Source organism: Lissotriton vulgaris, chromosome 10 (assembly GCF_964263255.1).
Source record: "Lissotriton vulgaris chromosome 10, aLisVul1.2, whole genome shotgun sequence".
Taxonomy (NCBI): Eukaryota; Metazoa; Chordata; class Amphibia; order Caudata; family Salamandridae; genus Lissotriton; species Lissotriton vulgaris.
In genome coordinates this window covers 276194290-276207331 of record NC_141698.1, presented here as the reverse complement: position 1 = coordinate 276207331, position 13042 = coordinate 276194290, and the positions used below count along the sequence as shown (strand labels likewise).

General features: G+C 47.9%; 1 protein-coding gene across 1 annotated transcript in view; it reads right to left on the bottom strand.

Moving 5' to 3' along the window:
- Window positions 1-13042, bottom strand: part of PTPN23 (protein tyrosine phosphatase non-receptor type 23) — a 599643-nt gene that overhangs the window by 357790 nt on the left and 228811 nt on the right. The window lies entirely within an intron of this gene.

Genomic DNA, 13042 nt, shown 5'->3' with positions numbered 1-13042 from the left:
AGTGCTGTCATTGAATGTTTGTACACATCTTTTAAAACGAAAAAGTTACTTTTAAGTTTTGCTGTTATTTTCAATTAAGAGAAATTTCAATCTGCACCATGAATATGATTCTGACCCAAAGATGGAAAAAGGAATATGAAGATAGTGGTAAGGTTGTGGGCATTGTGGGCTTTCAGCTGACATCATCAAATGTCTGTCAGCCTCCACTAATTACAAGAACATTTTGGGACACTCAATGACTTTCATCATATTTCTAATATAAAAGCATGGCAACAGCACAATCTAATGATTTCAATACTGGTTAACAAACTGCTTCTAACTACATTGATGCAACAGGAACAATATATCAATAATTGTAAAACTGGACTACTTCTCTAGCCTTTTCTTCCACGAAAAACCTCAAGTCTCTATAAATACACACTAGAACTTGTACATTAATCCATGGTGACCAAAATCAACAAGAGATGTACACACACACACACACACACACACAAAGCTAAATAGTTGGCAATGACATAACCACCTCAACAACACACTGTAGTAAAGTACCCCTTTTTGGCATGGTTATTCCCACTTTTTGCCTGGTATTTGATGCAATTTTGAGAGAAAGTGCAGTAGATTCCTGATATGCAGGTACCCAGTGCCAGATCTCATTCACTTAAACTGTACAATTGTTCCTCCAATTGGTAATACCTTTGGCACCCATGTAGGTCCTTAGTAAACAGTACCCCATGTACCTAAGGCAGCAGTAACAAAGAGGGTCCCCAAGGGTTGCAGTATGTATTATGCCAACCTAAGGGACCCCTCACCTAACTCATGCAGACTGCCACTGCAGACAGCGTTCCTTGGTGCAAACAAAAGTGAAAACACTGGAGGCAGTGACAGGCCAAAAGATACCTAGAGATCCAAAGTTTGTGCTACTAGGCATAAGTACAGAAGAGGACCTCTCGAAACCACAATTGTTGTTAACCAATCTTGGCTTGGTAGTCGCCAAAAGAGATTTGGCATGTAACTGGGGGAAGGCACAGGTGCCCACAGTGGACGAATTGAAAAAGGGGATGGACATGTACATGACAGGTGAAAAGATTATGTATGTGGCTCGGGGATGCCCCAAAATATTCTGGAAAAAATTGGACTCCCTGGATACAGTATTATGGTCTCGAGATACAGGATTCGCAACTGATAACCTAATCCATAGACAATTAGGGAGCGGGAGGTGGGGAAGGGGTAAACTGAGAAACCGAGAGATGAGGAAACCGTGAAATTTATGTTTATGCTTTATGTTTCGATATTCAACTAGTCACTACCAATGTATAAGCAGAGCATTAAGACCTTGATTCGTTTGTCCGAGACTGTCAACTGTATTAATGCTGATCTAATGGAAAATGTTAATAAAGAAAGTTATTTAAAAAAAAGTGAAAACAGGACATTGCCATGTCTGCAGACCCTGCATGCAGTATAGGTAAGCCACCCCTTCAGCAGGCCTTACAACCTTAAAGCAGGGTACGCTATAGTACGTGTGGACATACCTGCATAAGCAGATATGCCCCTGTGACATCCAAGTCAATTCTTAGATGTCACATGTGAACAGGGAAGCCATTTTAAATACATGTGCTGAACACTGGTAAAAACTAATGAGGGTTTCACTGAAACATATGGTGTTTGGTATCAAACATCTTGTATTAATAAACCCACATTGATTTTAGTGATGGATTTATTAATACATGCACTCAGATGTGCACCTTAAGAGGTGCCCCCTGAAAACCTGCCAACTACTACTGTGCTGGCTGACTAGTCCTGACCAGCCTGACACCACAGATGAGTTTCTTACCCCCAGGAGTGAGAGCCTATGCTCTCGGGAGTACAAAGGGAAGGGGTCAGAGAACACTGTTAATATGCAATAGACACTACTTAGTGTAGAAAATAGAAAACACATGAGATCAACTTGAAGGGACATTGTTATTTAATCACAATGCGCCAAAACACAGTGTATTGTACACACAATTGGTTAACAGAAGAGAGAAGACCCCACTTGTTCCAGGGAACAGGGTACTACAGACAATCAAAGTCAATGGAAATTTCCCTGGACTAACTTATGGAAATTAATTTTGTATCCTAAATGACATTTAACTATGACACACGCATATTATTCAAAAGAAATTTTGCCACCAACTAAAATATATCGTTTACACGCTTTCTTTATTAAAAAAATCTTTTTCCTCACTTGACAGGGTATTACACGCTTTCTTTATTAAAAAAATCTTTTTCCTCACTTGACAGGGTATTTTCCTTAGCATAAGGAACCCAAAGACAATTAACATTTCAGGGAAACCAGTTTTCCTGAAAGACAATTAATATAAACCTTTCTTGATATACAATACAAATTAATAAAACATTCATCAATACAGAAAAGCTATTACAGTATGCATGAAGAACATATATCACAAAATAAGTACATATAACTAGATACAAAAACAGACAAGTAACCCCCTTCTTTTCAATGGAACAACAGATGTTGGTCCCAGATAATCAGATCTAATAGCCCTATTGTTATTCGTGTGAGCCTTCCAATGTCCAAGATTGGCGTACTTATGGAAACCACTCCGCTTTACTTGGATTCTATGAGCATTATGCGTCGACGCGTTTCGGTGTTTGAGCCTTGGATATGGTTACACCTTCCTCAGGACAGAGTTAATTGGAATCATCAACACCAAGTTGGTAGAATCCTTCTAGATATTAGAAAAATATCAGTCAATACATTGTTTTGTGTCTTCTTTCCAATTGCATAACATGTTTTTCAAAGAACACAACACCTTTTTAATCTATCTATAGTGCAATGGCTTTTCTTGGGGTTGGCTGTGCTTAATATACTCTCTCTCCATATATCTTAAATATAGTCAACATATACATTCCAGCGATCTTTGTTACACACATTGCATTTCTAATTACTCTGCGGTTAGTTATATATATTCTCTCACCACGCAGGGTGATATTCTAATACTGTTACATTTTAGATGTTAGCTTTCTTTCATTTGGGAAACTGACATGTAAGCAACCTCTACTGACCGTTATATCAGATCTCGTTTTGAGATGAGGGAACAATGAGCATCCAACCGGATATAATAGGACATATTTCCCCATTAAGGACCCTGATAAAACGAGATCTGATATAAAGGTCAGTAGAGGTTGCTTACATGTCAGTTTTCCCAAATGAAAGAAAGCGAACATCTAAAATGTAACGGTATTAGAGTATCACCCTGCGTGGTGAGAGAATATATATAACTAACCGCAGAGTAATTAGAAATGCAATGTGTGTAACAAAGATCGCTGGAATGTATATGTTGAATATATTTAAGATATATGTAGAGAGAGCGGTTTCCCCTTTGTTTTTTCGCCTGCTGTATTGTTCACTTGTCTCCCCTCGTATCTTTCACCTGTGCCCCCTCGTATTTTACACTTGTCTCCCCTTTAGCCTTCTGTACCCACCTGTCTCCCCTCGTATTTTTCCCCTGTTTCCCCTCGTATTTCACACTTGTTCACAATTGTATTTTTCACTTGTCTCCCCTTTTGCCTTCTGTACCCCTTCTGCTGCCCTCCCCCACCTGTGTGCTCCCTCCAGCCGCCGGACGACCCAGCCGCCGCTGAGCCACCCTCGGCCCTTCTTCCCGCCACTGCCCTCCGGCGTCTCCGCCCCCCTCCTGCCCATCTCATATGCGGACGACACGCAGCTGGTGGTCTCCTTAACACAGGAAGCTAAACCATCTGCACTAGGCGGGCTTAGAGAGTGCCTTGAGGAAGTGAAGACCTGGATGTCCCTTTCGTCTTTGAAACTGAACGGGGACAAAACTGAGCTGATGCTCTTGGGCCCCCCAGACCTTAACATCCCCCCTTCTCTGTGGCCGCCCAGTTTGGGTCCTCCGCCAACTCCCAAAAACAGCATTAAGAGTCTCGGAGTTTGGCTGGACAGTTCCCTGTCCTTTAATGTACAATCTACAAAACTCTCAGCCACATGCTTTGGCATCATGAAGATGCTAAAAAAAATCCTCCCTCTCCTCCCTCTGGATGCCAAACAAACACTCATACAAGGTCTAATTCAGTCACGACTTGATTTTAATAATGTACTCTACCTTGGCGCCCCTGAATCCACTCTGAGAAGGCTCCAGATAGTCCAGAACTGTGCAGCACGTATTCTACTCGACCTTCCCCGTAGACAGTCAGTGAGGGCCGGACTGGTAACCCTCCATTGGCTACCGGTGCGCCAGAGAGTCCTGTTCAAAGCTATGTGCATAGCACATCAGGCCTTCTGGAACACTGGCCCCAAAATTACCCGGGACTTAATCACTCACTACACGCCCAACAGAAGCCTCCGCTCCAGTCAGACCTTCCTTGCAAAAGCCCCCAGAATAAAAAGATCTAGATCCGGAGGCAGGACGTTTTCTCATAATGGCGCCAAGGCCTGGAACGCCCTCCCGCTACATCTCAGAGCTAACCCCAATCTCTCGGCCTTCCGCAAACAGCTGAAAACTTTTCTATTTCACTCAGTCTAGTTAACTTCTACTCTCGCTCTCCTCCTGGGCCCTGTGCGGGGACACGGTATTTCCAGCGCTTGGACGCCTCCGGGCAGCAATTCGCGCTCTACAAATGTACATCCTATTCTATCCTATCCTATTGGCCGCCCCGCTCCCGCCACCCAGCTGACCCGCCCTCCCGGCTCCTCACTTATGACGCCCCCAGAGCGACCGCGCAGCGGACGCGCGCAGCGGGAACGCCGACTGAGCGCCGAAGGTGCGCCAAAGGTAAGCCCGTCCGCGCCTGGACCGCGCCCAGTGCCAGGACCCCTGGCCCCCGCAGACACCAGCCCACCCGCCGGACCTACGACGCCACCGAACTCTACGCACTCAATGCCGGAAGAATCCTGGGCTGCTATCGAGCAACCCAGAGACGCACCCACGGACCCTTCTGCTGCCACTCCTGCAAGTTCACCTGCATTCGGACCTGCACCACACCAGCACCGACCAAGCCGAACTCAAGCAGCAACCACCTCAAGTGCATCCTGCTCAACACCCGCTCCGTCCACAGACACGCCGTCGAGCTCTGGAACCTGCTCGACACCACAGCCCCAGACGTCTCCTTCCTCACGGAAACCTAGATGAACGCCTCCTCAGCACCCGACATCGCCATCGCCATCCCGGACGGCTACAAGATCATCCGGAGGGACCGCGTCAACCAGACAGGAGGAGGCATCGCCATCATCCAAAGGAACTCCATCCACATCACGACCAACACCGACGACACCCTCGCACCCGCCGAACACCTGCACTTCCAGATCCACATCAACCCCAAGACGACCCTCAGAGGCACCCTCATCTACAGACCCCCGGGACCACGCACACAATTCAGCGAAGACATCGCCGACTTCATCAGCCCGCACGCCCTCCCCTCCGCCGACTACATCCTCCTCGGGGACCTCAACTTCCACCTGGAGAACAACAACGACCGCAACACCACCACCCTGCTGGACAACCCGCTAACCTCGGACTCAAGCAACTGGTAACCACCCCCATACACTACGCCGGACACACACTCGACCCCGTCTTCTCATCCAGCAAGGACATCACCTTCAGCCACGCCACCGGACTCCACTGGACCGACCACAGCTGCGTCCACTTCAGCTTCAGTAGGACCACGATCCACCACCATCAGCAACAGGTTGCACGCAAAAGCTGGTACAAGATCACAGCCGACCAGCTCGCGACTTCCCTGAGCAAGAACCCACCCACCAGCGCAATGAACCCCAGCCAAGGGGCCACCAACCTCATGAAGTGGATCAGCGACTGCGCAGACAACCTCGCCCCTCTGAAGACCCCGCCTAACAGACCCGTCAGCAAGAAAGCCCCTTGGTTTACCGACGAACTCAAGAGCTCCAAGAAGAACTGCAGAGCCCTCGAGAAAGCCTGGCGCAGAGACCCAACACCGGACAACATGACTGCCCTCAAGCTCGCCACCCGGAAACACCACCAACTGATCCACGCCACCAAGAAAACTGCATTCAAGGATCGACTGGACGACAACGCACACAACAGCAAGGAACTCTTCAACATCGTCAAAGAGCTCTCCAACCCCGACGCCGGAAACAACGACATCACCCCCTCGCAAGACCTCTGCAACTCCCTCGCCTCCTACTTCCACAACAAGATCGCGGATATACACAACAGCTTCAGCACTCAACCGACGCATGCCACGACTGAACCACCGCCCCCCCACCACCACCCTCCTCGCCTGGACCCCGATCAGCACCGAAGACACCGTCCACACGATGAACTCCATCCACTCCGGATCTCTGAATGACCCCTGCCCACACCACGTCTTCAACAAGGCCGACGCGGTCATCGCACCCCACCTACGGGACATCATCAACGCCTCCTTCGACACCGCCACCTTCCCGGAGAGCTGGAAGCACGCCGAACTCAGCGCTCTACTTAAGAAGCCATCGGCCGACCCCACCGACCTCAAGAACTACCGCCCTATCTCGCTGCTCCCGTTTCCTGCAAAAGTCATCGAAAAGACCGTCAAACAGCTGGCCGCCTTCCTCGAGACGAACGGATCCCTCGACCTCTCGCAGTCTGGCTTCAGGGCCAACCACAGCACCGAGACCGCCCTGATCGCAGCAACCGATGACATTCGAGCCCTGCTCGACAACGGAGAAACAGCGGCCCTCATCCTCCTGGACCTCTCCGCGGCCTTCAACACCGTCTGCCACCGTACCCTAGTGCAGCGCCTCAGCAACGTCGGAATCCAGGAGAAGGCACTGGAGTGGATCATCTCCTTCCTCGCCGGAAGAACACAGAGAGTCCGCCTCCCCCCGTTCAGATCAGAAGCCACCGAAGTCATCTGCGGTGTTCCTCAAGGCTCCTCGCTCAGCCCTACCCTCTTCAACGTCTACATGAGCCCCCTCGCTGCCATCACACGCCAGCACAACCTCAACATCATCTCCTACGCCGACGACACCCAGCTGATCCTCTCCCTCACCAACGACCCAGCCACCGCCAGAGCCAACCTACACGATGGGATGAAAGAGGTAGCCGAATTCGATGAAGAACAGCCGCCTGAAACTGAACTCAGACAAGACGGAAGTCCTCATACTGGGCTCCTCGCCCTCCGCCTGGGACGACTCCTGGTGGCCCCCCGCCCTGGGCACCGCACCCAAACCGACAGATCACGCACGCAACCTGGGCTTCATCCTGGACTCCTCCCTCTCCATGACCAGACAAGTCAACGCCGTCTCCTCGTCGTGCTTCAACATCCTACGCATGCTACGGAAGATCTTCCGGTGGATCCCCACCGAGACCAGGAAGACGGTCACCCAGGCCCTCGTCACCAGCCGTCTGGACTACTTCAACTCCCTCTACGCCGGAACCACCGCCAAAATCCAGAAGAGACTCCAGCGGATCCAGAACGCCTCAGCACGACTTATCCTGGACATCCATCGTCGCAACCACATCTCCGGACACCTGCGAGACCTGCACTGGCTCCCGGTCAACAAGAGAATCACCTTCCGTCTCCTCACCCACGCACACAAATCCCTACACAACCAAGGCCCAGGATACCTCAACAGCCGCCTCAACTTCTACGCTCCCAAACGCCAGCTTCGATCGACCGGCCTCGCCCTCGCCGCCGTCCCCCGCATCCGAAGAGCCACCACAGGGGGAAGGTCCTTCTCCTACCTCGCCGCCAAGACTTGGAACTCCCTCCCGACCCACCTCCGCCTGAGCAAGGACCACCTCGCCTTCAGGAAGCAGCTCAAGACCTGGCTGTTCGAGCAGTAGCGGACCCCCCCCTCCCTTAGCACCTTGAGACCCTCCGGGTGAGAAGTGCGCTTTACAAATGCATTGATTGATTGATTGATTGAGTATATTGAGCACAGTCAACCCCAAGAAAAGCCATTGCACTATAGATAGATTAAAAAGGTGTTGTGTTCTTTGAAAAACATGTTATGCAATTGGAAAGAAGACACAAAACAATGTATTGACTGATATTTTTCTAATATCTAGAAGGTTTCCACCAACTTGGTGTTGATGACCCCAATTAACTCTGTCCTGAGGAAGGTGTAACCATATCCAAGGCTCAAACACCGAAACGCGTCGACGCATAATGCTCATAGAATCCAAGTAAAGCGGAGTTGTTTCCATAAATACGCCAATCTTGGACATTGGAAGGCTCACACGAATAACAATAAGGCTATTGGATCTGATTATCTGGGATCAACATCTGTTGTTCCATTGAAAAGAAGGGGGTTATTTGTCTGTTTTTTTATCTAGTTATATGTACTTATTTTGTGATATATGTTCTTCATGCATACTGTAATAGCTTTTCTGTATTGATGAATGTTTTATTAATTTGTATTGTATATCAAGAAAGGTTTATATTAATTGTCTTTCAGAAAAACTGGTTTCCCTGAAATTTTAATTGTCTTTGGGTTCCTTATGCTAAGGAAAATACCCTGTCAAGCGAGGAAAAAGATTTTTTTAATAAAGAAAGCGTGTAAACGTTACATTTTAGTTGGTGGCAAAATTTCTTTTTAATAATATGCGTGTGTCATAGTTAAATGTCATTTAGGATACAAAATTAATTTCCATAAGTTAGTCCAGGGAAATTTCCATTGACTTTTATTGTACACACAATGCATGCTGTCATCATAAAAAGTAGTATTGCCCCATAGGATGAGGGAAGGAGGGTGTCGGTGAGAGGACACCTCTCACGGTGCCTTTCCGGACACCCGACCCCGCATGACAGATGAAATCCAGCCCGCAGAACCACGGATAACTGACCGTGCCCTGGCGGCGCTTTTGCAATGAAGTTGTTGTAACGAGGACAGTGATTTTTCAGCCCATCCTCCATGCATACATTGATGTGATTACCCTCTGAAGTCGTGTTTGACTGGGTTTCCTTGCCTCATGACCCGTTTGTTATTTTGTGACTCACGGAAGTCTGCCCCCTCCCTTCCCCTTTCCTAAGGCAGACCCTCCTGTAAGGTCCTACTACTCTCTATCTTGTTGTGGGGTCGAAACGGCGACAACCGGTCTGCCTGCTAGCTTCTACCCCGAGCGAGAATTTTAGAAGCATGGTTTATCAAATTTATGAACATTTATTGTTTATTTGTCTGGCTCTGTTTAGAAGCCAGGATTAAATATCGTTTTGATTAAGGTTGATTGACCTTCACTGTACCACTTCCCTAACCCTGCACTATTTCCTCTCACCAACACCCTCCTTCCCTCATTCTATGGGGCACTACTACTTTTTATGATGACAGCATGCATTGTGTGTACAATACACTGTGTTTTGGTGCATTGTGAATAAATAACAATGTCCTTTAAAGTTGATCTCATTTGTTTTCTATTTTCTACACTAAGTCGTGTCTATTGCATATTAACAGTGTTCTGGGACCCTTTCCCTTTGTACTGACAAGCACCCAGGTCCCAGCGACACTCATTGGGTTTACACAGTTTTTTGTAACATATGCTCTCGGGAGGTCAGGAATAAAGCCTACTCAGGTAGAGGATGCTTTAGCATTCCAAGGTAAGAAGCCTCAAAGAGCCCGCTGCCTTTGGTATGCAATCCTGGCTTCCCTCAGAGGTGAAGGGATGCCAACCCCCCTGGCTCAGGCCTGTTTGGCGCATGGACAGGTGGGAAAATGAACAGTCAGAGATGCGTGTTCGCTCTCACACTATAACCACCCATAAGGTGGGCTACCTGATGTGGACACGAAAATTAAAAGTCTATTATCTTGGTGATGGCAGAATTAGGAACTCTGGGACAGGGATATGCCGACTTTCCACAGAAAGTGGTCACATGGGGGCATAGTGACCCCAGGAGTAAGTATCCAATTGGCTAGAGCCCTACACTCCTCTAACACCCCTACATCTAGTATTTAGGGGAGCCCTTGGCACGAGGAAATCAGATCTTGCCAACCAGAAAGAAGGACACCAAAAAGCAGAAAAACCAATAAGAGAGGACCAGCGACTGACTTGGCACCAACCATACTGAAATGCCTGCTGTCTCTGACAATTGCGCCAAAAACGACTCGTCGTGCAGCTGCTGTGCCTCCAAAAGCCCGGGAGGACTGCCAGCCCTTCACCCACTCAAAGGAACTCCTGTAGAGTAGCAAAGCTGCTCCCCTGCATCCTGCAGGCACCTCAGAATATTTTTGAAAACTCCAGACTGCTGAAACTGGAAAGCACCCCTGCACCTGTGTCTTCTAGCCCGAGTCGAAGTGGGCCAACAGTGCCAGCGTGGTCCCCAGACCCTCCAGAGATAAAGCCCACCTTGGGTGTGCACCAACGCAGTTGGATAGTACTGTTAGCCTGTTGTTTTCAGCATCACGGTAGCCCCGGATGGAGCTACAAACTCGGAAGAACTGTGTTTTTGAGATATTTATGCAATTTGAAGGATATCTTGCAAAGTATATATTTTTAAGTATTGTAACGTTGGATTCTTATAGTTTTGGTCTTGTTTTAGATATATAAAAATATTGGATATTTTTCTAAACTGGTGTGGTGTCCTTTTGCAGTGTTTTCACTGTATTGCTGTTGGTTATGTGCAAATGCTTTACACATTACCTCGGATATAAGCCTGACTGCTTGTGCCAAGCTACCAAGGGGGTAAGCAGGGGTTATTTTAGGAGTGTAACACCCTTACCCTGACTAGGAAGAAGGTTCCCTACTTGGACAAAGTTACTTCTGCCAACTAGAGGTCCGCATCTCTAACATTGGTTGTCAGCGGTGAGAATAGGACTTTTGTTTGTACTTGGCTTCCAGTGATTTGTGGGCACTACTACCATATCGCAGACCATTATGTACCACAGACTAGTTCTTTTTGGCCTATTTTTGATCTTGCCAGTTTGAACTTGCTACTTAATCATGCCTGAATCAAGAGCATCATCTGTGCATCCTTGGAAGTGGCATTTGAGGAGGATAGGTTGGAATCCTACAACGTGAAAGAGTTGAAGGCTATTTGCAAAAACCTAAAGGTCCTAGTCAGAGAAGTGTAACTCCCTTACCCTGATGAGGAAGAAGGGTCCGTACTTGGACAAAGGTAACTACCTCTGCCTACTAGAGGTCTCCGTTTCGAACAGTATGCGACTGGTCCAACTACAGTTGAGAATCTACTACTGCAGGTCTTTCACAAACTCCTCCGACACCTGGATGGAATAAGACAAGGGCTCTTGGTGTTGATCTCACTTTAGAGCCGGATATGCCACCTAGTGTGACCCACATGCAGACGGCCTAGAAACCTCGGAGCAGCTCTCGCGGACACCCAGGTCAAAGTTTGAAACATCGGCATCATAGCCCAAATGTCCATGACATATATTGAGGCAGAGGGAAGGCTTGGAAGAACACTGTATCTAAGATGGCTCCAATGAAGAGGAGATGTTGTGAACAAGTCAGGTGTGACTTTAACATGTTGATGTAAAAACGAAACTGTCAACAATTCAGCCATCATCTGAAGGTGGTTTAAGACTCTTGGTATTTACAACTTCCACAGATGAGCTGTGACCACCACTATCACATTTGTGAACACCTGAGATTCACTGGTAAGGCCGAAGGGGATTGAAGAGAACTGAAAGACCTTTTGGCCTTCCTGAAACTGCAGGTAACGTCTGTAGGATTGCAGGACGAAAATGTGAAAATAGGCATTCTGCAACTCCAATGCCACTAGCCAGTCTTACTGATTCCAGAACAGAGTGTTGAGTGATCGGAGTGCAAGGCTGGCAGATGAGGACATGCACTTGGCAAACAACTCAATTTTTTTGGACTCCTTATGTGGTGGGGTGGTGGAGAACGCATAGGGGTTGAGTCTACTTGTAGACGCCTGCACCGCAAGACTTTTTCATGGTGGGGTGTTGGATTAGGAAGTCAGGATCCCCAGGAGGTCTATCCTGCATTGTGACTTGTCTATAGATTGGAGGGCAGGATTCTGGCATTGCCAGGGTGCTCATAAGTATGTCCGCAGCGCTTCATTAAAAGGGATGAAAGGTTCACAATTTGTTTTGCCTGGATGAAGTACTTCAGTTTTGATCGCTATGGTTTGTAGGCTGAGGTCTAGAACTTTTGCTTTTCTCTAAATCACTGTGGCAAAGCATGCAGATTCGTCTGTAGCGGAGGCAGGATTAGGGGAAGAAAGACCAATGTCTGGCGAAGTATCTAAACCAATGGCATGCTGTAAATCCAAACATATACTTTTTGTCATGATAAGGGCTTTAATCTTCAGTATTATAGTCATCATAATGCTGTTCCATGTCTGAATGGGGAGAATAGTGGGTTGCCTGCGACCTTGGGGGAGAGTTCTATTAGAGTTTCTGAGTCCAATAAAACTATCTGCTTCGCTTTAGCATCGATGATGCAGGTGCCTGCCCCGAGACTCTGGCTGGTGGTGCCGGTTGCTGCACCAACAGGGAAGGGAGTGGAGGAAAAGGGTTTGGGAGTCGAACGTTGCACCAGAGCAGGATTTGGTGGAGCAGTGCTCGAAGATGTAGCCGGCCTTGGGTCGAGGTTGAGCAGCAGCTACTGGAGTCCACCTTGGATCCATAGGGCCCAAAGGCACTCCAGAGGGATCCAGAGGAGTACCAAAGATGTTATTTAAAGGTATTTTCAGTTCATGGAGATACTGTGGCATCACAGAAGGCCGACAAAAGCATCAGTCGCAGCATCAGAACTGTCTCTGAACGGGGAGGGATTTAACGACTCAGTGGCCTAGAGGTACCAGGGGCATCATGCAACTTAGAATGGTGGGAGCGGCTTTAGAAAGATAGACATGTTTGGATGACTTGTGTTTTTTTTTTTACTTCTTTGACTCACCTGAGCTTTGTGACCTAGACGATAATTGGTCTCGGGAGCACTTACCCACCGTAGATTCCGAAAGAGACTGAGCCTTCTTTGACTTCCTTTAGCGTTCTGCAACTGCAAGTCCGGCTTTGCGTCCATGGATGGCCTTCTGGTTTATTTTTGTGCAGCAGTCGCAAGGTACAGAGTAGTGTTTGGAGCCG